The sequence below is a fragment of the Loxodonta africana genome, chromosome 12, assembly GCF_030014295.1.
Source record: "Loxodonta africana isolate mLoxAfr1 chromosome 12, mLoxAfr1.hap2, whole genome shotgun sequence".
In the NCBI taxonomy this organism is placed as follows: Eukaryota; Metazoa; Chordata; class Mammalia; order Proboscidea; family Elephantidae; genus Loxodonta; species Loxodonta africana.
In genome coordinates this window covers 64,793,661-64,819,662 of record NC_087353.1, presented here as the reverse complement: position 1 = coordinate 64,819,662, position 26,002 = coordinate 64,793,661, and the positions used below count along the sequence as shown (strand labels likewise).

The following is a 26,002-nucleotide window of genomic DNA, read 5'->3' as shown; positions in this document are numbered from 1 at the left end:
TTAAACAGAGTTGACTTAAAGAAAAACATTATGTAAATACTAGTTCAGGTGGTAGGGGATATGGCAAAAATTATGACTCATGTATGTTTGTGGTTGTTTGGTGCTATCGAGTCGATTCCAATTCATAGCGACCTTACCTGACAGAGAGCTGCCTGCCCCCAGGGCTTTCTAGGCTGCAATCAGATCATTAGGTCTTTTTCCTGAGGAGCTGCTGTGTGGCTTCGAACCGTCAACCTTTTGGTTAGCACCTGAGCACTTAACCATTGCACCACCAGGGCTCCTTCATGCATGGCTGGCATTAAGCAAATACTGATATTGTGGAAAGAGGATAATGGGGTTTGAATCAGTCTAGGTTCAAGTCCATGCTCCATCATTTGCATATGGTTTTTGGGCAAGTTATGTAGCTTCTCTGAGCCTCAGTTTCTCTGTGGGTAAGATGAGGGTAACCTCTCTTGTAGGGTTGTTGTGTTATATTGAAAGTAATGTTTGTAAAGCAACTGGTATAAATGGCAGAACCCACTAGTTCCAGCCCCTACCTGACCTTTCCATTCAGGGAGAGCCTCTGGTTTTCTCCGTCCTTTCAGTGACCATGGGACAGCCAGGCACCACTGTCCCTGCCAGTGGGCTCTGTGTGGTAGTCCACAGCAGTGACCAGACCTCCCTCTCCTCTCCTTTAATGGGAGGGGTGGGGTTAATTCAAATTAACTTCAGACTTTTACCCCCTTGCCTCCCTGCCCCCACTCCAGCCTCTACAAAAAAGCTGTTGTTACGGATGAGTGTCTTGATTAGCCATACAATTTCAGAGTTAAACGAGGATCTACAAGTCAGAAACTTAGACATCAGACCAGATGGGGAGCCTCAGGACTGAGGGGTGGGGGGCAGAGTGAAGAACTCTTTGGAGAGTGTCTCAAGTTCCCCAAAGATCTCTCATTTATACCCAACGAAGATCCACAGTCACAGAGCTCCCCAACAGGACTGAAAAGAGCCATTTATCAGAAAATGTAAACATGGCATCCCTGCCCAACCACACCACTGGTAATGTGCAGTGAATGTTTCTTTAAAGGGTTTTTAATGCTCTTGTCAGTGGCACACATCTATTTCCCTCTATTTTTTTGTGCTTTCAAATAACATGTTGTTACAGATGAGTTTGGACTCATAGCGACTCCATGTGACAGAGTAGAACTGCCCCACAGGGTTTTCTATTGGTTAAAGTGCTCCGCTGGTAACTGGAAAGGTGAGCAGTTCAAACCCACCAGCTACTAGGGGGAGAAGGATGTGGCAGTCAGCTTACCTAAAGGTTACAGCCATGGAAACCCTATGGGGCAGTTGACTCAACATGAACAGGTAATCTTTACAGAAACAAACTGCCAGATCTTTCTCCTGTGGAGCCGCTGGGTGGGTTCAAATCGCCAACCCTTCGGTTAGCAGCTGAGTTCTTAACCATTGTGCCACCGGGGCTCCTTGCAAGTAACATTAACCTGCTAAATTAAATGTTTGAAAACATACCACAGTATTTTGTGACCCCGTTTTAGATTTTCTTCTATTTTTTAATACACGTGTACACATACACACACTCTTTCGGTTTCCACTTGGAGAAACAGGGCTCAGGCTGGAAAGCAAGGCAGTTCCTTGTCTCCTCATATCATTTCCAGAGACAGTAAATTTCAGGGCTGTGCGTTCAAAGGACATGAGTAAAATGGTCTGTGTGCAGGTGTGGGTGGGTGGGCAGAAGTCGAGTGTGGTGGGGGGAACCCTAAAGGAGTCCTAATACTTAGTTCTGATTGCCTTACTCCCCATCCCACCCCGAAGTCCTGTGGGTCAAACAATAAAAATAATACCAAAACCAAACCCAGTGTCGATTCTGACTCATAGCGACCCTATAGGACAGAGTAGAACTGCCCCATAGAGTTTTCAAGGAGCGCCTGGCGGATTCGAACTGCCAATCCTTTGGTTAGCAGCCGTAGCACTTAACCATTACGCCACCAGGGTTTCCAAAAATACCAAATAACCAATAGCTAACATTTATTGAGCACTTACTGTGTGCCAGGCATCGTTCACATGTCATCACTTTGAGGTCTTATTATAACCCAAGGAAGGAGATCCTATCATGGCTCGCATTTCCAGAAGAGTAAACTGAGGCATGGAAAGGTTAAGGACTAGTCCAAGATCATAAAGTTAATAGAAGTGTCAGAGAAGCGGCTCTAACGCAAAGAGCAGGGCTCCGGAACCTCGTCCTTCACTCTTTCCCAAAGGAATGAGAGGAAAAGAGGAGGAGAGGGAAGGGCAGGGGGAAAGCAGAGAACAGGAGAGGTGAAGGGAGCAGAAGGAGGTAGAAACCAGTAAGGGAGAGCGCAGTGAGGAGAGCCGTCTAGCTCCTACTTTCCTGGGGCTGCCCTACCGACTCTGTCCCAAATTGGCCAAAGCGGCGCGAGGAGGCGGGGCGGGGCTGGGGCTTGCGGGGGCTCCCGGGCTCCGGCCTTGCTCTCCCGCGTTCCCCACCGCCTCCTGCGGGCCCTCCCACTCTGCTCTCCCGCGCCTGACATCACGGCCTGGGAGGCGGGATCGGGGAAGGAGTGGTTCGTGGGGAGGAGGCTCGGCGCTGCCGAGGGGAGGCGGGAGCAGTCCCAGCCCAGATCTTCAAAACATCCCGGCGGCCTCGGCTCGCGCCCAGCCGGTCGGTCCGTCCAGCTACCGCCGCCGCCGCCAGCGCCTGGTGAGTTGGGAGCGCTTCCTGGGAGAAGCGGGAGCGCAGGGGCGCGGCGACGTCAGGGGGCTCTGGGCAGCGTGCGCCCGGGAGCGGCGGCGCCAGCCCGCCTTCAGTGACCCGACCGAGAGGTCCCTGGGATGAGTGGGGGGCGGGGAGGGGGTCGACGCGCCACCCAGACCGAAACCCACTATTCCGCCGCCAGATTTCGAGGGCGGGCGCACACTTCCCGCCGGTCCCACGCGCGCTCGGGACCCGGAATTCCACCTTTCCGCCCCCGGACAACTTCCTTCGCCTTCTGCGCCCAAGGCAGGCGGGAAAACTCTGGGGAGGAGTCAGGGCGACTCCCCTCGCCCTCTCCAACGTCACCCTGGGGGCTCTTGGAGGCCACGGCAGCCCTCACCTTGCAGACGGGACTCCAGTGCCTTGGCGCACCTTCCTCTCCCCCAGAGCAAGCGGGAGTGGCGGTGCCCAGGCCGGGTCGGTGGGTGCTACCGGGCTGCAGCGACCCCCTCCCTGCCGTTGAGGAGGCTCCGTTGCGCCTCCCAGCGGCTAGGAGCAGTGTCTTTAGGTCTGGAGCGGTAGAGAAGGCTTTAGGCGCTGCTAAGATGACGTCTCCCCTCCCCACTCTAATAGAGTTTGGGGGCGCTTCGAGGGGCAGAACCCCACCCATGGATTCTAGAGAAAGGGGAGACTAGAGCCCGACGTGTAGCGCGTACACGGGCTCCAAACCCAGGGTCCTAAATACACTCCAGAGAGGTCTTTAAGGTCGCATTTTGGAGACCTTACAAATGGGGACTAGTCGGGGCATCTTGACCAGAGATAGACCCCACAGAGCAAAGCCCTCCTGCCAGGCCACAGAGCGTACCCCCTGCTTTGGAACAAGGCTGACCAGTTTTGGTTTTGGGAAAAGAGCGCTGGTTCTCCCCTCCTCCTTCCCCATGGCACTTAGCTCCCTAAACGTAAGTGGGGGGGGGGGCGCGGGGGAAGAGGGTAGCCTTTAAATTTAACCGGTCTCAACTGCAGACACAGGCCTGAAAAGTGACAGGCAAAGGAAAGGAAAGGGGCTTGGGGGAGGGGCTTAAGAAGCCTCCAGTCGCCTCCACACTTTAGTCTGAATCAGAGGGAAATCCTGGAACCGTGTGCTAGCCACCTTTCCCTGGAATTTGCCTCCAGATGAGAAAGCAAAGAAAAATGATGAAAGGACAGAGTGCTGGTTTCCCCACGAGTAGGGAGGGGAGAAGGATGGGAGCCCAAGCTGCAGGAGCATTTGCAGGGCACTCCCTTCTCCCCAGTAAGCCCTACCCCTTGCTGTTTCCATCACCATTCAAATCGTGGGAATCCCATGTTACAGGTAGGGAAACCCAGGCCAGAGGCCCTAAGTCAGTTGCTCAAGGTCACTGAGCCTGCCTTTGAACCTTGATCAGCCTTCCCAAGCCCTCCCCCTTTTTTCCACCTGGAGATGCCCCCCTGGTGGTTTGCCAGGAGTTGGGGGGAGACCCTTCTGGGGAATGGGGCCCAGATGCCTGCAGGGCCTTGGCAGATGCCAAGCCCTCAGCTCAGAGAGGGGCGTGGGGGTGGCAAGAAAGTGTGGAACCTGTTTTCCCACCAGAGGTTTTTGGATCACGCCACCTCCATCCCTGCTGAGAGTTGGAGAGGGCAGGTGGGAGGCAGATCACAGGCCACATGGCCGGGAACCTCCTCTGTCCACAACTGGAGAAAGTGGGATATGCCTGAAATCTGGGAAATGGTGCTAGTGGTGGAAGCTGTGGCGGTGGATAGGTGGGTAGGGAAGGACTAGGCTGGGGTGGCAGAAGCTGCAGTGTGATAGAGGCTGCAGCTTGGGGCTAACACTGCCCCACCTAGAGGCGAGGCTGCACCTTCTTCTGGCTGGCACTACCCCAGGTCAGGGCACAGCTAGTGAGGGGCTAATGAGCTGGGTGGCATCTAATTGCAAATACTGAGCACATCCATCTTCACAGTAATGGCAGTAGGATCGTTTAGAAGGCCTTCTTCTTCCAGGAACGGAAGTGTGTGTTTCACCTAGATTTCCTTTCTCTGCCTTTCCTGTAGTGTAGTATCTTCACAGCAGCAGATAAAATCATGTGCAATTGTGCACACACTCTCAATTTTCCAGCCATAGGCATTCGCTAGGAGGATCAACAGCTGATTTTTCATCCTGGGTATACACTGTCACTCCCTTCCTGTGCTGCTCCCCTGCAGCCTTCTTTGTCAGTGGGGGCACTGGAAGGCCAGCTCTTTGTCACAGTACACTCTGCCAGATGTGACCAGGAAGGGAAGTCTGTCGAGACAAAAATATATCAATGCATTTCCAGGTCAGATGGGATGGTCCTTGGACTGCTGGCTGGGTGGCGAGATGTGTTTAGGAGGCAGGAGTCAAAGGCCCCTTCTGGGGGTGGAGGGCAAATAATTATGTGTGTGTGTGTGTATTGCAACATGTGGCTGGTGTCTAGCTCTGTGGATGAGTGCCCTCTGAAACAGGCTGAAGTCGGGGTGGGCTCTCCAGCCATCACCCAAAGGTGGGGCGGGGTCCCAGGCTCTGGGATTGGTGAGCAGGGGACTCTTAGGAGAGGAAGTTAAAGGTAGGAGACGGGACTCCAGTCCAGGAGGGGTGTGGGGGTGTCCTACTGGGCCCTGGAAAGCAGGCGGTTGGCAGCGGCTGGAATGGGGGAAGAGGGCATTGGGCACTGCCAGAGGAACCAGAGGCCCGATCGGATGCTGCCCAGGGCAGGAGCGGGAATAGGTGCAGCAGGAAGAGGAGGCTCCCTGCTCACCCCAGGAGTGGTAAAGTTTGGCTCCCAGCAGAAGTTACCAAAGAGCGCCATTTCAGCCAGACTGTGGTAGCAATGTCAAATGCATCTGGCTCTTGTTAGGGGCAGCTGAGGGGGGAGTCTAAAAATATCGGAGCAGAGCTGCCACCCAGCGAGAGGGCCTGCTTGTAACCTGATCCTTGCGTGCAGGCGGGGGCTGGCGGTGACGGCAGCACTAGCAGAGCTCCATTTCAGAGTCACTCTGGCTAAAAAAAAAAAAAAAAAAATTTTTTTCTGCCTATTCCAGGCAGCCCTGCCTCAGCCACCTGGCAGGGTGAGAACTTGCTGCCTCCGAGGCAGCCATGGGCTGAGGTTGGAGAACGTGAGGGGCATAAAGGCCTTAGAAAGTCCCAGTGTGCCAGCTAGGGGCAGTCTGAAAGGTGGAGTGACTTGCCCAAGGTCACAGAGCAAGTTGGTGGCAAAATCGAGAATGGAATTGGGGTCTAGAGACTCCACACTGCTGAGAAGCTAAATGGCTGGGGAGTGGTTAGTGTAATTCCAGGCCCAGGCCCCCAGGATTTTATGGCATGTGTCATTTCTCCATTGTTGTTGTTAGGTGTGGTCAATTTTGACTCACAGCGACCCCATGTGACAGAATAGAACTGCCCCATGGGGTTTCCTAGGCTGTAGTCTTTACAGGAGCAGATCACCAGGTCTTTCACCCGTGGAGCCATTGGATGGGTTCAGAACACCAACTGCTTTGTTAGCAGCCGAGTGCTTAACCGTTGTGCCACCAGGCTCCTTGTCCTCTGTCTAGGATGCTGAATTTGCACGCCCGCATACTGATTGGAGAATGGTGAGGAAAGAGCTATGCTCAGGTGGTGGGTTGCTTCCCACTGAGCATCGGATGTGCTCTTGGGCACAGTGATCAGGCTCTGGGGATGCTGCCTACCCTGGGGCAGGATGGAGGGAGGCGGGAGGCTGAAGTAGAGCCTGCTGAATGAGTTCTCTCTCTTTCCCATGTGAAGACACCGTTGGTTTTGCTCCTGCGGTGCCTCTAGTGCTTAATAAGTAGTTGTTGAACTGAATGGAGTCCCTGGGTGGTACGAATGGTTAACATGCTCAGCTGCTAACCAAAAGGTTGGGGGTTTGGGTCCACCCAGAGGCATCTCAGAAGAAAGGCCTGGTGATCTACGTCTGAAAAACCACCATTGAAAACCCTACGGAGCACAGCTCTATTCTGACATACGTGGGGCTGCCATGAGTCACAGTCAACTCGGTGGCGGCAATGGTTTTTTTGTTTTTAATCATAATACATGTTGGGATGGATGCATTTTTGACAGCACAACGCATCCTGAAATGTCTGTGAGCCCCCCACCCAGGTCTTCTTCTGCAAAGGGAAACTTAAGTTCAGCTTCTGAGTCAGTCTTTTCATCTGTAACGAGGGCAGTAATCATTCCCCCCAGATGGCCTTTGCCGGTTATGCTGAGAAGATAGATTGATGTATACAGAAATGACCTGAGGTGTGTGTGGTCTGTTTGAATCAAAGGAGGGTGGAGGGAGAGGCTCGCTGGCCCACTGTCACCCTGATGGATGTGACTAAGCATCTCTGTGCAGTAGCAACACAAAGGGAGAAATCTCTGCTTTCCATGGAGTAACAGCTAGTAGAGGGGTGACAAGTCCGTGAGTGTGTACAGCAGGATCAGGGTCATAAGGTGCGGTTTCAGAGACAGCTAAGGTCTAGCAGCATGCAAGGGTTTCCTTAGGGCTGTGGGGCTGGAGATAGGTTCAGAAGGCTCCGTAGGATTCCGCCGAGCAGTAATGGGTTCAGGGTGGGCACGCGGAAGGGAACAGACAGAGGACAGCAGTTGCAAGCAGAGGCCTCCCTTGAGGAGGAGTGAGCTTCTTGTTGGCTTGCAGTGCAGCTGTGTGAAGGGAAGTATCTGAGTCTCCTGTGGCTTCTGGAACAAAGTACCACAAGCTGGGGGACTTTAAACAACAGACATTTGTTCTCTCACAGTTCTGGAGGCTAGGAGTCTGAAATCAAGGTGTGGGTAAGGCTGGTTCCTTCCTGAGGCTCTGAGGTGGAACCTCTTCCATGCCTCTCTCCCAGCTTCTATGATGGCCTGAATTCCTTGGCGTTGCTTGGGTTGTAGATACATCACTCCAATCTCTGCCTTTGTCTTCATGTGGGCTTCTTCCCTGTGGGTCCTCTCCTGTTGTTACAAAGACACCAGTCATTGGATCAGGGCCCACCCTACTTCAGTATGACCTCACGTTAACTTAACTAATCACATCTCTAAAGACCCTGTTTCCAAACAAGGTCACGTTCACAGGTACCCAGGAGTAGGACTTCACCATATTTTGGGGGGACACAATTCAACCCTTAACAACAAGGAAGCACTAGGAGATAGAGCCAGAAGGGCAGAGGGAGGCCATGATGTGGAGGGGGCTTCCCTTCCACACCCCGAAAAACATGGTTAAGGAGGTAGGTGTAAGGATGCTCGGGGGGAAGAAAGAAAAGAGAAAAGCGGAAGCAGTCTAAAAGGAACCTAAATATCCATCAGTCAGTTTATGGAACATTTTACAGTAGTGAAAAAGAACAAGGCTCATCTATGTATACCAATGTGGAAAGCTAAGACATTGTTGAATTAAAAAATAAAAAAGCAAGTAGCAAAGCTATATGTGGAAAATATACTATTTATGTAAAAACAAATAATTAGTTGTTTCCTATGTATACATAGGCACTTAGGAAGAGACCTAGTGATCTACTTAAGAAAAACCAGCCATTGAAAACCCTGTGGAGCACAGTTCTACTCTGACACACATGCAGTCACTATGAGTCCATTCTATCAATGAAAAAACAGAGTCTTAAAGAACTTGCTTAAAAATCACACAGCTGCTAAGTGGCTCCGTTGGGATTTGAAGATGAGTTTCCTAGGGCCCACAGACTCTGTTCCACTTGATGTATTCCCATTACGTCTCCAGCTTTTTAAACATGGACGTCTGTTTCTTCCTCTTGACATAATCTTGGTCCTTTGGGTCAAGACGATCCTTTGCTGTAGATGTTCTAGTGGGTATCCCGGACACCATTCCTCCTCCAAAGAGTCAGCAATCTCAGCCCCTAAGGGACTTTCAATGACATGAGCTTTTCCCTCAACAGCCTCTTCATGGAGGACAAACCTGCACTCCCACCCCTACTCTGGCTGGCATTCACCTCTAGCCAAAGCCGTCTTGATCCTCTTATTTTTCAGATACGTGAGCAATGGAGGAGGGTGTACTAGGAGTCCTGCATTAGACAGGGCCCCTTCACCCACCTATTATTATCTTCTGTCATTAAGTTGCAGGAGACCCAGTGCTGCTGCTGCTGGTTCCCAGATCTTGGCTGAGCACTTCTGGCAGGTCTGAGGACCACATAGGCTGGTCCTTGATGTGGTCTCATCCTCACCAGATGCCCTGATTTCCAACCAGGTCCACTGATTCTCGGAGTGGACATTTGTCATCGGGGTATTGGACGTGCTACTCATTTGTCTCTGTGTTCCTATATTGAAGTCCACACCTGGCCCAGAGTGTTATTGTTGTTGGGTGCTGTCAAGTCAATTTTCGACTCAAGCGACTCCATGTGCAAGAGTAGAACTGCCCCGTAGGGTTTTCTAGGCTGTACTCTTTATGGGAGCAGATTGCCAGGTCTTTCTCCTGTGGAGATGCTGGGTGGATTTGAACTGCCAACTTTTGGTTAGCAGCCGAGTGCTTGAACTGTGGCTCAGGATAGATGCTTAGTAATTGTGGCATGAATGAAATGGTGTATACGGAGGGGTAATGGGTGGATTCTGGAGACAGCAGGCAGATGCCAGCTGTGAAGGAGAAGGGGTGTGTTGGGGGAGAACTAGGGAGGGAAGGCTCTTTGTGAACGGACCCCCAGGCCATGATATTCACTCAAGGATAATCTTCAATTCCTGCATTTGGGAACCCTGGGATGAGTTATGCTCACCCATTCATTCTAACATATTTATTGGGCACCTACTATGTGCCAGGCAATCAGTCTCTAACTGATGGAATCTGTGTCCTAATCAAGGAAAGGTGTCCAGGGGAGAGTCAGAAAAACCCAGGTCTTTTAAGGGCCTTTGGCAGTTAGAGGTACTGGAGACAAACTAAGAATCCCCTCTTCTCTGCTGCTCCTTCATTCATTTTTATAAATACATTTAGATCATCAACTTATGTGGATTTTTAAAGAGAAAAAGGTGGCAAGGGGACCTCATTGGGTCCTATCATTAACCTAATGCAGCTTGGGAACAAGGCAGAGTAGGTGGATGTGGAACGTATCCTGAAATCCACATGGATGGTTATGAGCCCAAGAGTCTGGGAGAGGCTGTGAACAACGGACCAAATTTGTGTTCTAACCCTCAGTGTTGAGCTCAGAAGTGCCACCGCCATCCATCAGTGGCTCATTCTGGATGCCTGGGGCCATCCTTTCCCTCACCCTCTCCACGTACATCTTCACTATTTCTGGAATCCATCCAACTTTTCTTCAACTCTTTGGCCACCATCCTGATCCAGACCACCCCATCTTTTGTACAAGCTTTTTGAGCACGGTCCTCACAGCCACTTTGACTCTCCAGTCCATTCTCTGTATGCATCTGGAAGGATCTTAAAGAGATGCAAAGCTGACCAGGTCACTTTCCCCCATCCCATTTAAAAACTCTTCGGCAGTTTCAGTTGCTCCTAAAATAAAGCAAAAATTCCTAGACCTTGCATGATTTGGCCTGGAGGTTCTTCACCCTGGTTGTTGTTTATTAGACATCACAATTACCTGAGAAGTCTTAATAAAATGCTGATTTCTCTGGAGGGTGGGGCCAGGGCATAGGTAGTTTTTAAATTGCCTCACCTGATTCTAATGTGCAGTCTGGGTGAGGCCTGCTGGTCTAGCCTCTTTCAACCTCTTTGAACTCATAGCATCACTCGCCTCCTTGCTTTTTCACTCCAGCCCCACTGGCCTTTCTTAGTTCTGCCACCACACCACTTGTATTCCTCTCTCAGAGCCTTTGAGTAGAATTTTCCTTTTACCCAGGGGTGTGCTAGAACTGGTTTGTCAACTTGCAGAGCTGATTATCCCCATATCTTCCCAGCTTCATGTTCAACAACATCACTCTGACAGCTTGAGATCAGCTATGGTGGAAGTATTTACACCATGGATATTGGCAGATGTTACAGATGAGGAGAGCTGGCTCTCCCTTTCCCCTCCTTCTCCCACTCTTCTTCTCTTTGCCCAGTTCATTCTACTCATCCTTTAAGATGCACACCATTTCTTCAGGAAAGCTTCCAAACCTCCAAATTAAGTTTGATTTTTTTCCTTCGCCACGCTTCTCACAATTGTAATCAATCCATCATATCTGATGGTATTTGTTTAAGCGTGGGCAAGGGCTGGTGGCCACAGGGGCTGCCTTTTGATGTGTATCCCAGCATCTGGCACAGAGCTAAGCATGTAGTAAGTGCTCAATAAATTTCCATTGCATGAGTAGCTGAGAGAGGGGGTCACCCTGAAGGTTTCAGCTTCCTGCTTTTCAGCAGATCCCATGGGAAGGGTCGAAGAAGGGCGGCCCCATGTCTTGAGGGAGCAGGTGAGCTGGAGGCTGTGGGCCAGGGGAGGAGGGACTTGGGAGACATGAGAGAGCTGGGTCTACAGCAGCTGCTTGCCCCCTCTCCCTCCAGCAGCTGGCTCTGCTTGGAGCCACGTCAGGCCCAAGTGGCAGGGTCAGTGTCAGTTTATATCAGCATGTCACGAGGTCACATTCTTCTAGGCCAGAGCCTGAAAGAGGCTTAATCATGGACTTACTGTGGGTTTCCCAGAGTGTGGTCCACACAGCAGCAGGGGTTTGGGGATGATTTCTGTAGCGTGTGGGCGTTGTCCAAAATTGTAACCCTGGCATGTATGTTTTAAAATGTATTATTAAAATGTATATTCGTAGTGAGCAATATTGATTTTCTATTCACAATATAATACGTGCTTAAAGTTAATTGATTTAAGCTAAATTTGTTTTAAAGGAAAATAGGGGTAATGAGTAGTACCCGTGGTACCCAGACAGGGTGAAAGTTACAACAGTGGTGTAGCTGATGCTATGGGTGCCCCACCTTGGTCCCTTTTACTCAATGGATGTGCTCATCCCCCAGCTGCAGTGAGTTTTGCCTGCTAATGACTCACAGCTTCTCCTCCAGAGAAATTTCCATAAGCCCCCACTCAGAGACACCGTAGGAGGTCATGTTCACCACCCACTTACCAGGAAGCAGCCCTCAGCAAATGACTAACTGCCCCCTTGTCTCAGGGCAAGACAGACTATATTGTGCCGCTTATGTTCCAGAGCCCCCGTAGGACCAGGATGAGGCCAGACTTCAGCCAAGCCGGTATCTTGGCCTGCTTCTTCCCCTCCCCTATCCTGCTTCCATCACCACCTTCCGGGTTTCACCTGTGGGCCTCCCTCAAACAATAACTTGCACAAGATAGATAAATGAGACCTCATAAAAATGAAATACTTTGTTCATCAAAGGACTTTATCAACAAAGTGAAAAGACAATCTATAGACTGGGAGAAAATTTTCAGGAACTACGTATTGCATAAGGGCCTAAAATCCAATGTATATACAAAATTTCTACAACTTTACAACAAAAAGACAAACAACCCAATCAAAAAATGGGCAAAGGACTTCAACAGACTTTTCACCAAAGAGGATATTCAGATGGCCAAGCACATGAAATGATGCTCAATTCATTAGCCGTTAACCCGAACCCATTGCCTAGAGTCAATTCCAACTCATAGCAACCCTATAAGGACAGAGTAGAACTGCCCCATAGGGCTTCCAACGAGGCTGGTAGATTCGAACTGCCAACCTTTTAGGTTAGCAGCTGAGCTCTTAACCACTTTGCCGCCAGGTCTTCTCATTAGCCACTAAAAAAAAAAAGAAACAAAAAACCTGTTGCTATCAAGTCGATTTGGACTCATAGTGATCCTATAGGATAGAGTAGAACTGCCCCATAGAGTTTCCAAGGAGGGAGATGCAAATCAAAACCACAATGAGGTACCACTCCATTACAGCGGCAATGATAAAAAAAAAAAAAAAAAGGAAAACAACAGGTGTTGACGATGTTATGGAGAAACCGGAACCCTTATCCATTGTTGGTGGAAATGTAAAATGGTACAACCACTGAGGAAGCAGTTTTGGTGGTTCCTCAAAAAGCTGACCATAGAATTACCATATGACCCAGCAATGTCGATCCTAGGTATATGCCCAGAAGAAATGAAAGTAGGAATGCAAATGGAAACCTGTACACTAATATTCACTACAGCACTGTTCACAACAGTCAAAAGGTGGAAACAACTGAAATGTCCATCAACAGATAAACGGGTAAACAAAATGTGGTGTATCCATACAACAGACTACTACTCAGCCATAAAGAGAAATGAAGTCCTAGCACTTGCCACAACATTATTGTGAAATAACTCCATTGCAAAGAACAAATACTGTATGATCTCACTTTTATGAAATAAGCAGATATATAGAAACCAAAGATTATTAGTGGTTCCCAGAGGTGGGAGGAAGGGAGGAAGGGGAGTTTTTGCTTAGGGGGCATTGGGTTTATGTTAATGGTGGTAGAACACTTTGGAAAAAGGTGGTGATAATGGTTTTACAACATGAAGAATGGAATCAATGTCACTGAATTATACGTGTAGAAATTGTTGAAATGACAAATGTTTCGTTGTGTATATTTTCAACACAATTAAAAAAAAAGAAAAGAATCCCTGTCTCGAGTTCTGCTTCTAGGAAACCCAACCCAGGTCCCAAGACAGGTGATATTTAGGGGGCTGACATTTGGGAAACATGGGTTTAATCCAACCCTCTCACTGTATCATGGAGGAATCAAGGTCCAGTTGGCAGGTGTGATTTGCCTCGGGTTACCTGATGACTCTAGGGAGTTGGAAGAGATAAAAGATAATGGAGGGTGAGCCAGCGAATTTTCATATCTAAATAACCAACCCATTGCCACCAAGTCAATTATGACTCACAGCGACCCTATAGGACAGAGTAGAACTGCCCCATAGGGTTTCCAAGGAGTGCCTGGTGGATTCAAACTGCCAACCATAGCTCTTAATCACTATGCCACCAGGGTTTCTTATCTACCAGTTTATTAAAGGTACTAGGTTTGCCGTTTGAGTTACAGGGTCTTGTGTTATAAAAATAAGCCAGTCACCTCTCCCATAAGGCAGCAAGAGGAAAGGATTTATTTCCTCTCTCCAGATTCAAGCTCCATGAATCAACAGCAAATACGTTCTTTTACACACACACATACACACACGCACACACATTACACTCAACCTGAATCTGCAGTGCATTTGAGGCTGCTGGTGCTTCAGGGTCATTGGAAAGGTTAACCTAGTGGTTTGCAAACCTTATCATTTATTGGAATCACCTAGTCAGCTTTTAACACCTACTCATGCAGAGCCCCCATCCCTAGAGGTTTTGATTTAATAATTTGCCTGGAGTGAGGACTCGATGGTATACGCTTCTATTTCCCTGAAGCATGATTTCACTCCAGCCTCAGTGTCACTACAGATTGTGGCCAAGGCTTTGCTATGCTTTTTTGTGTCTTATTTCATTTATTCTAGAGCTTTGGGCTTCCTCAGTCAAGGGCCCGACTGCTAGAAGCAAACTACACTGGCTTGGATCCCGACTCTGCTATTTACTGGCGATGTGACCCTTGGCAAGCTACTTGACCTCTCTGTGCCTGTTTTCTCATCTATAAAATGGGATTTTATTGAACCTAAAAAGAAAGTATCCTAACTGAGACAGTATGTCGATTTAATTAACCATATTTAATGTCTCACACAGCAGGAGCCCACATGCAACCGTAGGATACAGGCTGGATTAAAAAGGACCTTGGTTTGATGCACAGGATGGTCCAGGCCAGGCAGCCTTTGTGGAGTGAACCCAAGTCTTCCCATTTTGCTCATCCTCAGGTGAGCTCAGGGCTCACAGAGAACTAGCGTACCACTCAGCTGGAGCCTGGGCCAGAACCTTCATGGCTTGAGCATCTACTTCTGAAAGGTCACAACCATGAAAACCCTGTGGAGCACAGTTCATCTGTGACATACATGGGGTCACCATGAGTCAGAATTGACTCCATAAGCTTATCTCTAGCCTCTTTGACTTCCATCCTTCCCTCCCTCCCCCTGACTTGTGGACCACACACTCTTAGCACTCCTACCCAGGTGTGTTCTTTGTCTGCCCCTCCCCCACCCCATGTGGGTTCCAGGCAGGAGATCAGGGGCCTGGGAATACTCACGCATGCTCCCTACACTGAAGGACCTTGGAAGCCACTCATCTGCAGAGAGCTGGAGGCTGAGGGGTTCTCAAGGGGGAGCAGGACCCTTCGAGGGCTGAGCTGTGTGCTTACTTTCAGGGTAAGTTTCCTTCAGGGTCTTCACCTCCTGCTGGCTCTGGCAGGCCCTGATCTTCCTGGTGAGGCCTGCAGTGGGAAAGAAAGAGTCCCTGAAAGGTTACCATACTTCACGCCACAGATAATTATTTGAGTATCTACTGGGCCTTAGGAACACACAAGGAACAAAACAGACACAAATCCCTAGCCTCATGGTGCTTCCAACCTAGTGTAAGAAGGCAGAAAAAATGAAGTGAATAGAGATAAGAAAACAGCAGATGGCAATTAGTGATTTGAAGAAAATAAAATAGGGGGAGGTGAGCACAGGGAACTACTTTAGATTGGCTGGTCCAGGAAGGCTTCTCTGAGCAGGTGACTTTGGGTTGAGGTCTGAATGATAAGAAAGAGCCAGTCATTCTAAGGTCTAACAAGGCTGTTCCCATGTAGAGGGAACAGTTCATGCAAAGGTCCTGGGGTCCTGTGCGGGGAACAAGCTTGGTCTGTTGGGGAGTAAGAAAGGGTTCTGGTTTGGAGTACGAAACCAGACAATTCTTTTGAGCCTCCTTGTGGGAAGGGACCATGTGATCTGTGTCTTTATGTCCTCCCCAAATGCTTAGCAAAGTGCCATGCATCTTCCATATACTCAGTGAACTCATTAATGAACAGATGGCTGGATCTTAATCTGCACAAATGAGGACACACGGCTTCCTCGCCTCCTAGGAACACCAGAAAAGTGAGGAGTGGGCTTGGCCCCAGTCCTTGGGTAGGGAGATTGGTTGTAGGTGTACAATGCTCACCTCTGGCCCTGTGGGGACTGAGAGGGCGCCCCATTCAGACTAGCCCCCTTCAACTCAAGACCCAGACTCTTGACTCATGATTTCTACCCTCCCTCTTCACATCATGGGCAGCATAGGTCTCTCCTGTGATAGCATCTGTATAGTCTTAGACCCAGAGGGATCAAGGTGTTGAAATACCAGCTTCCAGTGAACTCTGTCTGAGCTTCCTCAGGGTTTTTTTTTGAGTGAGTATTTTTATGTGGTCAATTCAATGTGTTTTAGTACATTCACAGATATATGCAACCCTCACCACAGTCAACTTTAGAACATTTTCATCACCTCAAACAGAAACTCTTTTCCTATCACCCTTCTGTCCTCCCACGTCCCCCTCAGCCCTACCAGTTGCCATTGATTCCAACTCAGGGCGACCCCATGTGTGTCAGAGTGGTTTGCAATGGTTGATTTTTCAGAAGTAGATCACCAGGCCTTTCCTGTGAGGTACCTCTGCCTGGACTGGGATATCCAACCTTTAGATTAGTGGCCATATTTGGGCTTTTGTGTCTGGCTTCTTTCATGTTGCATAGTGTTTTCAAGGTTCATTCATGTTACTGCATGTATTAGTCCTTCACTCCTTTTTCTTATTGAATGATATTTCATCTTTTGGATGTACCACCTTTAGTTTACGCATTCATGAGTTGATGGACATTTGGGTTGTGTCCACTTTTGGGGGCTATTGTGAATGACGCTGCTATGAACATTCATGTATAAGTTTTGTGTGGCCATGTTTCCATTTCTCTTGGGTAGATACAGTGAAACCTCTGAGAGCCAGAATTTGATGAGGCTGTCTTATTTTTCCGGGTCTCCCAAGTTTTCCGCCTTTGACAAGGTGCAGTCTTACCACTTTTGTATCGCTCTGTATTAGTGAAAAATATTCGTGTTTTCCTTCTCTGACAGGTTTCTGTCTTATACAGGTTCTGGCTTTTGCGGGTTTTACTGTAAGTGTTGCATCCTTTCACCATACCTATTCAATCTGTATGCTGAGCAAATAATCCGAGAAGCTGGACTATATGAAGAAGAACAGGGCATCAGGACTGGAGGAAGACTCATTAATAATCTGTGTTATGCAGATGACATAACCTTGCTTGCTGAAAGTTAAGAGGACTTGAAGCACTTCCTGAAGAAGATCAAAGACCACAGCCTTCAGTATGGATTGCACCTCAACATAAAAAAATTCTCATAACTGGACCAGTAAGCAACATCATGATAAATGGAGAGAGAAAAGATTGAGGCTGTCAAGGATATCATTTTACTGGGATCCAAAATCAACACCTATGGAACCAGCAGTCAAGAAATCAAAAGATGCATTGCATTGGACAAATCTGCTGCAAAAGACCTCTTTAAAGTGTTGAAAAGCAAAGATGTCACCTTGAAGACTAAGATGCTCCTGACCCAAGCCACTACGGTGTTTTCAATCGCCTCCTATGCATGTGAAAGCCGGACGATGAATAAGGAAGACCGGAGAAGAATTGATGCTTTTGAATTGTGGTGTTGGAGATGAATACTGAATATACCATGGACTGCCATAAGAATGAAGGAATCTGTCTTGGAAGAAGTACAACCAGAATGCTCCTTAGAAGCAAGGGTGGCGAGACTACATCTCACATACTTTGGACATGTTGTCAGGAGGGATCAGACCCTGGAGAAGGACATCATGCTTGGTAAAGTAAAGGGTCAGTGAAAAAGAGGAAGACCCTCAAAGAGATGGATTGGCACAGTGGCTGCAACAATGGGCTTAAGCAGAACAATGACTGAGGATGGCACAGAGCCAGACAGTTTTTCGTTCTATTGTACATGGGGCTGCTATGAGTTGGAACTGACTTGATGGTACCTAACAAGAACAACAACAATTGTACTTAGGAGTGGAATTGTTGGGCCATATGGTAATTCAAACTGCCGGACTGTTGTCCAAAGTCGCTGCACCATTTCCACTGCCTCCAGCAATGTGTGAGCGTTCTAATTGTACTGTGTCCCCAGGTTTTAATTCAATGCCCAGCCCTGTCCCAGTTTCTGACTCTAGGAAGCTTCCTGTAGGTCTGGAACAGGAGACCGAGAGCCAGGACTTGTGGGTCCTGAGCTAGAGCCCATCAAACGTTCTGGGACAGGTGGGGTCCAGGTGAATGGACTGGGGTGGGCAGAAGGGAGGAAGTGCACAAGCTCTGTGGCTCCCTGGTGGAATCAATGGAAAGTGCTGTTTCTGCAGGGTGGGGTGCAGGATACTGGAACTGGTTTTTGCTGGTGCTTGGACACGACATTAAATCACCCAGTGAGAAAACGATTCCCTTTTCAATTCTCATTCAACTCTTCTGATTCTGTCAGGAATTGAATGGTGTCCGTCAAAAATATCTGTCAACTTGGCTAGGTCATAATTCCCGGTATTGTCTGCCGTTTTGTCATCTGATGTGATTTCCCTATGTGTTGTAAATCCTATCCCTATGCTGTAATGAGATGGATTAGTGGCAGTTATATTGATGAGATCTACAAGATTAGGTAGTGTCTTAAGCCAATCTCTTTTGAGATATAAAAGAGAGAAGCTAGCAGAGAGATGTGGGGACTTCATACCACCAAGAAAGCAGTGCTGGAAGCAGAGTGCGTCCTTTGGACCTGAGGTTCCTGGACTGAGTTGCTCCCAGAGCAAGGGAAGACTGATGATAAGGACCTTCCTCCAGAGCCAACAGAGAAAAAGCCTTCCCCTGGAGTGGGCACCCTGAATTCAGACTTCTACCCTACTGGACTGTGAGAGAATAAACTGCTCTTTGTTAAAGCCATCCACTTGTGGTATTTCTGTTATAGCAGCACTAGATGACTAAGACAGATTCCATCAAGGAGAAAATCTTAAGTTTTTAACTTAATACTTCTCTGGCTCTCATTTCCCTTCTTTAACTAAGAGAAGATCTCCGGGTTAGGCCCTCTGGCAGGCAACAGCACTGGAGTGAGAATTCGTGAACTTTTTTTTTGTGAGAGGGGTATTTATTTTCACAATCAATTTCTGTTTTTGGAAGTGATGCTGATCTTTCATTTCCAGGGAGCCAAAACATTTCTTTCTAAAATACATGTTTTTGTGTTAAAAAGCAAGTTTATTTAAAAGCATATGAAGTAAATTCCACAGCGGTACTCAAGAAGGTGGTAGGCAAAATGACTAGCCTAGGAAACCTTGTTCTAAAGGTTATACCACTTGCTATCCAGTCAGTTTTGACTCACGATGACTTCATGTGTGTCTGAGTAAAACTGTGCTTCATAGGGTTATTTTTTGGAAGTAGATTGCCAGGCCTTTCTTCTGAGGCACCTCTGGGTGGACACAAACCTTCAACATTTCAGTTAGTAGCCAAGCACTTTAACCATTTACATACCCAGGGACTCCATTCTAAAGGCTGTTGTTGTTGTTGTGTGCCACTGAGTTGATTCCAATTCATAGGGAACTCATGTGACAGAGCAGAACTGCCCCATAGGGTTTTCTTGGGTATAATCTTTATGGAAGCAGACCTCCAGCTCTTTCTCCCACAGATCCGCTGGGTGGGTTAGAACTGTTGATCTTTCAGTTGGCAGCGGAGCGCTTCGGTTACAGCCTAGGCAGTGAGGTCCCTAGTCCCCAGGCATGTGCAGATGGGAACTGGATACTATAAAAATAAACCAGGCAAAAGTAGGGGACAGGATGAACAACAGGATGACATAGTGCCTTCCAGCCAAGACCGTGTGATTTTGTGATTCTCATTGCGTTGGGTCAGCTTCCTGCCTCCACATCTTCTGCAGAAGCAAGGTCATCGGAGCTGCTCCGGTTGGAAGGGTGAAGTGTTTAGGGGCTGCCTTTCTAGCCTGGTGGCCTCTCAGCCCCCCTGATGGTGGAGAGGAGGAGTTACAGTGTGATTCCAAGCCCACTGGCATGCTTCCCAGCTCAGAAATGCTACCCCAATGCTGTATGGGCATTTACCCTTGTCTTGAGTGTTTCATAGTAGGAATCCCTTCCTTTCAGTATCCAAAACCCCCCAGTTAAGGGGTACAACCTCACCTACTCCCAGGTTCGTGGTCTATATGGGCCGGGTACCCTGATGGGAAGATGCTTCAGGCAGACCAGACATAGAACATCAAATAAAATAGAATCCCTTTTCAGTCACTCCCTTTAAACCTTTCAAGGAGAAAGTCTCAGTTTGGTGTTAATATGTCTTTGTCATTACTTGTGGTCGAGTCATCAGGGCCTCACGAAATATTGCCTGGTCCTACTCCATCTTCATGATCATTGGCATGTTTGAGTCCATTGTTGTGGCTAATGTGTAGTGCCTTCCAACCTAGGGAGCTCATCTTCTAGCACTCTTTTGGACCATCTGTTGTGATACATGGGGTTTTCGTTGGCTGATTTTCAGAAGTAGGTTGCCAGGCCTTTCTTCCTAAACTGTCTTAGTCTGGAAGCTCCACTGAAACCTATCCATGTGGGTGACTCTTCTGTTATTTGAAATACCAATAGCATCACTTCGAGCATCATAGCAAATACAAGCCACCACGATACAACGAATTGACAGACAGGTGGTGGGATACATCTTGAAAACTTCCCAAACAAGCATTACATTCTGTTTTAGCAAAGAGAAAGAGAGAAGGTGGGCTTGGCTCAATGGTCTCAGCAGCAACAGTTTCTAGCTGGAATTTAATAACACTTTCATTTGCATTGTGTTTATTTTTTTTTCCAGTGCCCTTTATTTATGGCAGATGACGCTGGTTTTCCATTTTAGTCATGATATGAGGTTTCCTTTTATATAAAATTAAGTTTACAAAGTGAGTAAGCTACTAGTCATACCGTGGTACACAGATGTACCTGGAATTCTGCAGGCTGACTGGCCGGCGAAACACCCACATAAGCATAGCTTGGGATAGGGCCTAAAATATCCTCTAATCGTCCACATGCCCCAAGCTGCCTGATGCCCTTTTACACTTCTTTCTCCCTTGGAGACAGCACTAGTGGTTCATTTCCACTTGGTGTCTCCCATTCCAGAGTAGCGGTAGCAGACAGGAGGAGAGAATGTTGGCCTGTGGGGAGGGGACAAGCCTGGGGTAGCAGTTCTAAGGCAAATTCCTTCAGACTTGTGTGGGCATAGAGAGCGGCCCATGGCCTTTCAGAGGTATCGACTTTTCTGTGAGGCTGGCTCAGTGATGATCAGTGTCTTAGTTCCCTACTGCTGCTGTAACAGAAATACCCTGAGTAGGTGGCTTTAAAGATCAGGAATTTATTTTCTCACTGTTTCAGAGGCTAAAAGTCCAAGTCAGGGTGTCAGGTCTGTCAGTTCCTTGTCAGCTGCTCTGAGCATTCCTTGGTTTCTCGGCATTCATTGGCTTGGAGACCATTTTTACATGGTGTCTGCCTTCCCCTCCTCTCCCCTGTGTGTCTCTGTGTCGGTTCTGTTCTTTTTATAACTCAGAAGTGATTAGGTTTAGAACCCACCCTACACTGGCTGTGAGGATGGCACAGCATTTCATTCTGTTGTACATAAGTTCGCTGAGTCGGAACCTACTCAACGGCACCGGCACATAACAACAATAACTACACTGGTATAACTTCATTAACATAACAAAAGACAACGCCTATTTCCAAACAGGACCACATCTATAGGTAAAAGGGCCAGGAATGCAACACATATTTTGGGGGGACACAATTCAATCCATAACAACTGGCAGCACATATGTACCCATAGAGCTTACTAAGTGCCAGACACCATTCTGTTATCTCCCAGCAGTCCTAGGATGTAGGTGTACCATTGTCATCCCATTTTACAGATGAGGGCATTGAGGAAGGGAGGGGTTAAGTAGCTAGGATGCAGTCTAGTAGTCTGGCTAGGGTCTATTCTTACTGTGTTTTGCCTTTTGCCCCCTTTCTGTGTTAACTTACACAGAGGTGGAGACCTAGTCCCACTGTTCTTGAGGCTACTGGAGTCTGGCTGGGTTGTGGGCAGTGATTCACAGGCCTTAACTTGCTGGCAAAATCTACCTACAGAAGTGACAGCTCTGATGGCTTATGAAGACAAAAGGGCTGTTAAAGTGATTTCCTGGGAAATACTTGAAAGTCACTAATACACGGTGCCCTGTGGAGGAAAGAACATTGCTACCCTAGTGAGTGGGAGAATGGGGAACACCCTGAGTTTGATACCTGCCTGTGCTGATGTGCCATGTGCCTGCAGGTACACTACCAACTCTCTCTGGGTTGGGGTGTAGGTTTATAAGGTGGTGTAATTACAGGGGCTCCTCAGATGAAAACAGCCAGCAATAAGCTTTCTAGTTGAGGGTTTCAGGCAGCAGTCATTGGCAGAATGGCAGTTGTTAGCTGTTTCATAAAAGCTGCCTAAACTCAAAAACATTTGACAATTGTTCGCTGAGCAACCTTGGGCACTGGGATATGAAGATGAATGAGACATGGTTTCTGTCCTTGAAGAACTCTGAGTCTAATAAAACCATGTTTATCAGTTAGCTCTTGCTGTGTAACAAACCTCCCCAAAATGTAATGGCTTAAAACAGAAAACATTTATTTAGTTCATGATTCTGCATGTGGGTAATTTGGGCTGGGCTCAGCCGGGTGGTTTTTCTGGTCTCAGCTGGGTTCATTCATGTGTCTTGTGGTACAACTGGTAGGTCACATGGGGGCTGGCTGCTCTAGCAGGGCCTTAGCTGGACAGCTAATCTCTGCTACATGTGGTATCCCACCTTCCAGCAGGCTTGGCTGGGCTTGTTCACGTGGTAGCTGGGCAGAGAGTGCAGGAGCACATGAGACCTCTTGAGGACTTGGCCCAGAATTCACACAGTGCCACTTTGGCTGCCTTCTGTTGGCCTTCTGTAGATCAAGACACAAGTCCAGTCCAGGTTCTGTGGGTGGGGAAACAAACACTACCTTTTGTTGTTGTTGTTGTACTTTAAATGAAAGTTTACAATTCAAGTCAGTTTCTCATACAAAAACTTACACACACATTGTTATATGACCCCAGTTTCTCTCTGTACAATGTGACACCACACTCCTTCTCTTGACCCTGTATTTCCTTTGTCCATTCAGCCAGGCTCTGTCCCCCTCTGCCTTCCCATCTCACCTCCAGACAGGAGCTGCCAACCTAGTCTCGGGTCTACTTGAGCTAAGAAGTATATTCCTCACCAGTTATCATTTTATGTCTTATAGTCCAGTCCAATCTTTGTCTGAAGAGTTGGCTTCAGGAGTGGTTTCAGTCCTGGGCTAAGAGTCTGGGGTCCATTCCATGACCTCTGGAGTCCCTCCAGTCTCAGTCAGACCATTAAGTCTGGTCTTTTTACTAGATTTTGAGGTCTGCATCCCATTTTTCTCCTGCTCCATCAGAGATTCTCTGTTGTGTTCCCTGTCAGGGCACAGACTCTACCTCTTGATGGCAGGATTTGATTTGGTAAAATTTTGTTAAATATTTTACATTTATGTACATGAGGGATATTGATCTGTATTTTTCTTTTCTAGTCTTTGTGTGGTTTTGGGATTAGGATAATGCTGGACTTGTTGAATGAGTTAGGGGGATTTTCCCTCTTCTTCAGTTTCTCTCAAAGAGTTTGTGTAGATTGCTATTATTCTCCTTTCCATGTTTGGTAGAATTTACCAGTGAAGTCATCTGGGACTGGAGTCTTCTCTGTGATAAGGGACTCCAAACCCTTGATAAACAGTCCTTCCTTTTATTGCCAAACCTCTTGCAAGAAAAGTCTAGTTCCATTTCCTTACCTCTTATTAACTCTTTGGAATCTCTGGGTGGTGCAAACAGTTAATGTGCTCAGCTGCTAACTGAAAGGTTGGAGGTTTGAGTCCACCCAGGGGTGCCTCAGAAGAAAGGCCTGGTGATCTACTTCCAAAAAATCAGCCATTGCAAACCTCATGGAGCACCATTTTACTCTGACACACATGGGGTTGCCATGAGTTGGAGTCAACTTGATGGCAACTAGCAGTGGTGGTATCAACTCTTTAGCTCCTTGAAGTCTGACTCCTTTGTCATTAATTCAACATATTTATTGAGCACTATATATAAGCTATAAGCTAGGCACTGTTCTAAGTTCTGGGAATAACTTGATACAAAAACACACAGGGTCCCTGACGTCGTAGCAGAGGAGATAGATGACAGGCAAGGCAACAGCTACAGTATAACATCAGGCAGTGGGAGACCTATGAAGAGAAAAAACGAGGAGGGGTTTTCATTGGCTTCACTAAAATCATTCTCACCCAGTTTGACAATGAGCTAAGTTTCAAGCCATGTGCCACCTTTCCAGGCTTTCTTCTCTCTACTTCGGGGTCCCACCATTTGCTCTTGGTTTTCAGTGCCCGCTCCTTCTCAGTCTCCTTTACTGGCCTCCGCTTCTCTCTCAGTACTTCCTCCCTGGGCAGTATTCCTCAGCCATCAATGGCTTGGTCCACCATTCATACACCCATGATACCTGGATTTCTGTTCCTTGTTCCTGTTTCCTCTTGAGTGACAGTCTTGCCCATATTTCCAACTGTCTGTTACACGTTTCTGCCATTATTAATCAGACATTTCAAAAACCCAATGGACTGTTTCCTCATCCTTCAGATGTGCTCCTCCTGCTTCAGGCTGAGCGCTGAGTGGAACCAGCATCCACTGGGGCACATGAGCTGAGGACCCCCCTGGAATCCTTTGCCCGAACCCTCAGCCATTGCCGAGTGTCCGTGATTCCACTTCTTGAAGAGTCTTGACTCTCTGTCTTTTCCCCACCACTCTGCCCCTGCCTTAGCCAGGCCCTCAGTCGATTCTCACCAGGGCTGCTCCAGGAGCCTTCCCAACTCCACTTCTCATCCATCCTCCTGACTGTGGAATGTTTTTCTTCTAGAAACAGATCTTATTACTGTCCTGCCTAAAAGCCATGCAAGCTCCCCCCTCCATCCAGGATAACATTCATCCTCAGCATGGCCTCCAAAGTCCATTAAGCTTCTTGCCCAGCATAGAGCTCTAGTTCATCTCTGGGCCCTACCCAAGCATACACCTAACTTGCTCTTGTTCGTGCTTCCCTGTCTTTGAGCGTCCTGCTTCCTTTGCCTGCGACACCCTTTCCCCATGACTGTCCCTGGCAAGCCACCCATCCTTTGATACCTAGTTCAGATGTCACTTCCTCGTGAAGGCTTCTGAGACTGCTTGTACCCCCAAGGCATGGTTAGTCACACCTTTCTCTGTGTTCTCAGCACACATGCACACTGATTTATTTTTTCATATGCTCTTGTCCTTCCTGTGCTCGGCAGCTCCCAGGGGACATGGAGCATGTCGTACTCATCCATGTGTCACCAGGGTCCAGTACTTGGTGGGCACTCAGTAAATGCTCATTGAAGGATGAATAATTGCTTCATTTTAAAAGAATGAGCAATAGCCTCATCAGAAGGCTGGGGTACAAACTTGGGTTCTGCCATCTGCCACCTAGATGATGTGAACAAATCCTTTAACTCTTCATCTGCAAAGTGGATCCTTGTCCTTGTCCCATCTTTGTTATAGGGCTGTTACCTCATAGACAGGTGTTTGCCCTGCATGCTGGGGGTGACTTGTATTCTCTGCTTCCCAGTGTGCCTCACAAAGTCCGCCCCAGGATGTGGGGCCTGGAGTAGTGACCTGTAGTGACGATCAGTATCCTATGCCACATGTGGCCTTGGGACTTTGGACACATCTCCTGGTCAGGCATTAAAGTAACAGGACCCGAAAAGGGAAGAGAAATTCAGGTTTAGGCTGGTTAACATGGTGGTTGCTCTGATAGCAGACTGGTTGGGTCCAAATCCTAGCTCCAGCCTTTGTTAGCTGTGTGGCCTTAGGGAAGTCGTTCATCTTCCTGGGCCTTATTTTCCTTACTATAAAATGAGGCTAATTAGAGCAACTATATCACAGTGTTTTGTGAGGAATACATAAGTGAATATGTGCAAAGAGCTTAGAACAGTGCCTTGCACATACTAGGCAGTCAATAAATGTTGGCTATCATTATGGTTGATATCGTGGTTATTATTGTTACTACCCTAATGGATTGCCAGGGCTGCACAGGCAGAATCATCCTCAGTGGCTTCTGCCCTGGTGCATCGCCATGTCCTGATGTCCTGCCTGTTACCATTTCCAGACAGAGCCAAGGGCTGGCTTTGTGCCAAGAAGCCCCAGCCACAGTGAATGTGAAGTTGGGCCATCCAGGGTAAAGGGGCTTCCGCCATCTCCAGGGCAGCTCAGATGCGTGGATATTCCAGGCTGGCATCCAGATGCCAGGGCAGGTGGCTGAGCTGACCTCTGCCTTCCTGAAAAGGGAGGCAAACG

General features: G+C 48.0%; 1 protein-coding gene across 1 annotated transcript in view; it reads left to right on the top strand.

The window, feature by feature from the left end:
* The first annotated feature begins 2,628 nt into the window (after nt 1-2,628).
* EMP2 (epithelial membrane protein 2) overlaps nt 2,629-26,002 on the top strand; it is a 42,399-nt gene continuing 19,025 nt past the window's right edge. Inside the window, exon 1 of the mRNA XM_003417722.4 lies at nt 2,629-2,713. The gene's annotated coding sequence lies outside the window, so the exon portion shown is untranslated. The remainder of the gene's footprint in view (nt 2,714-26,002) is intronic.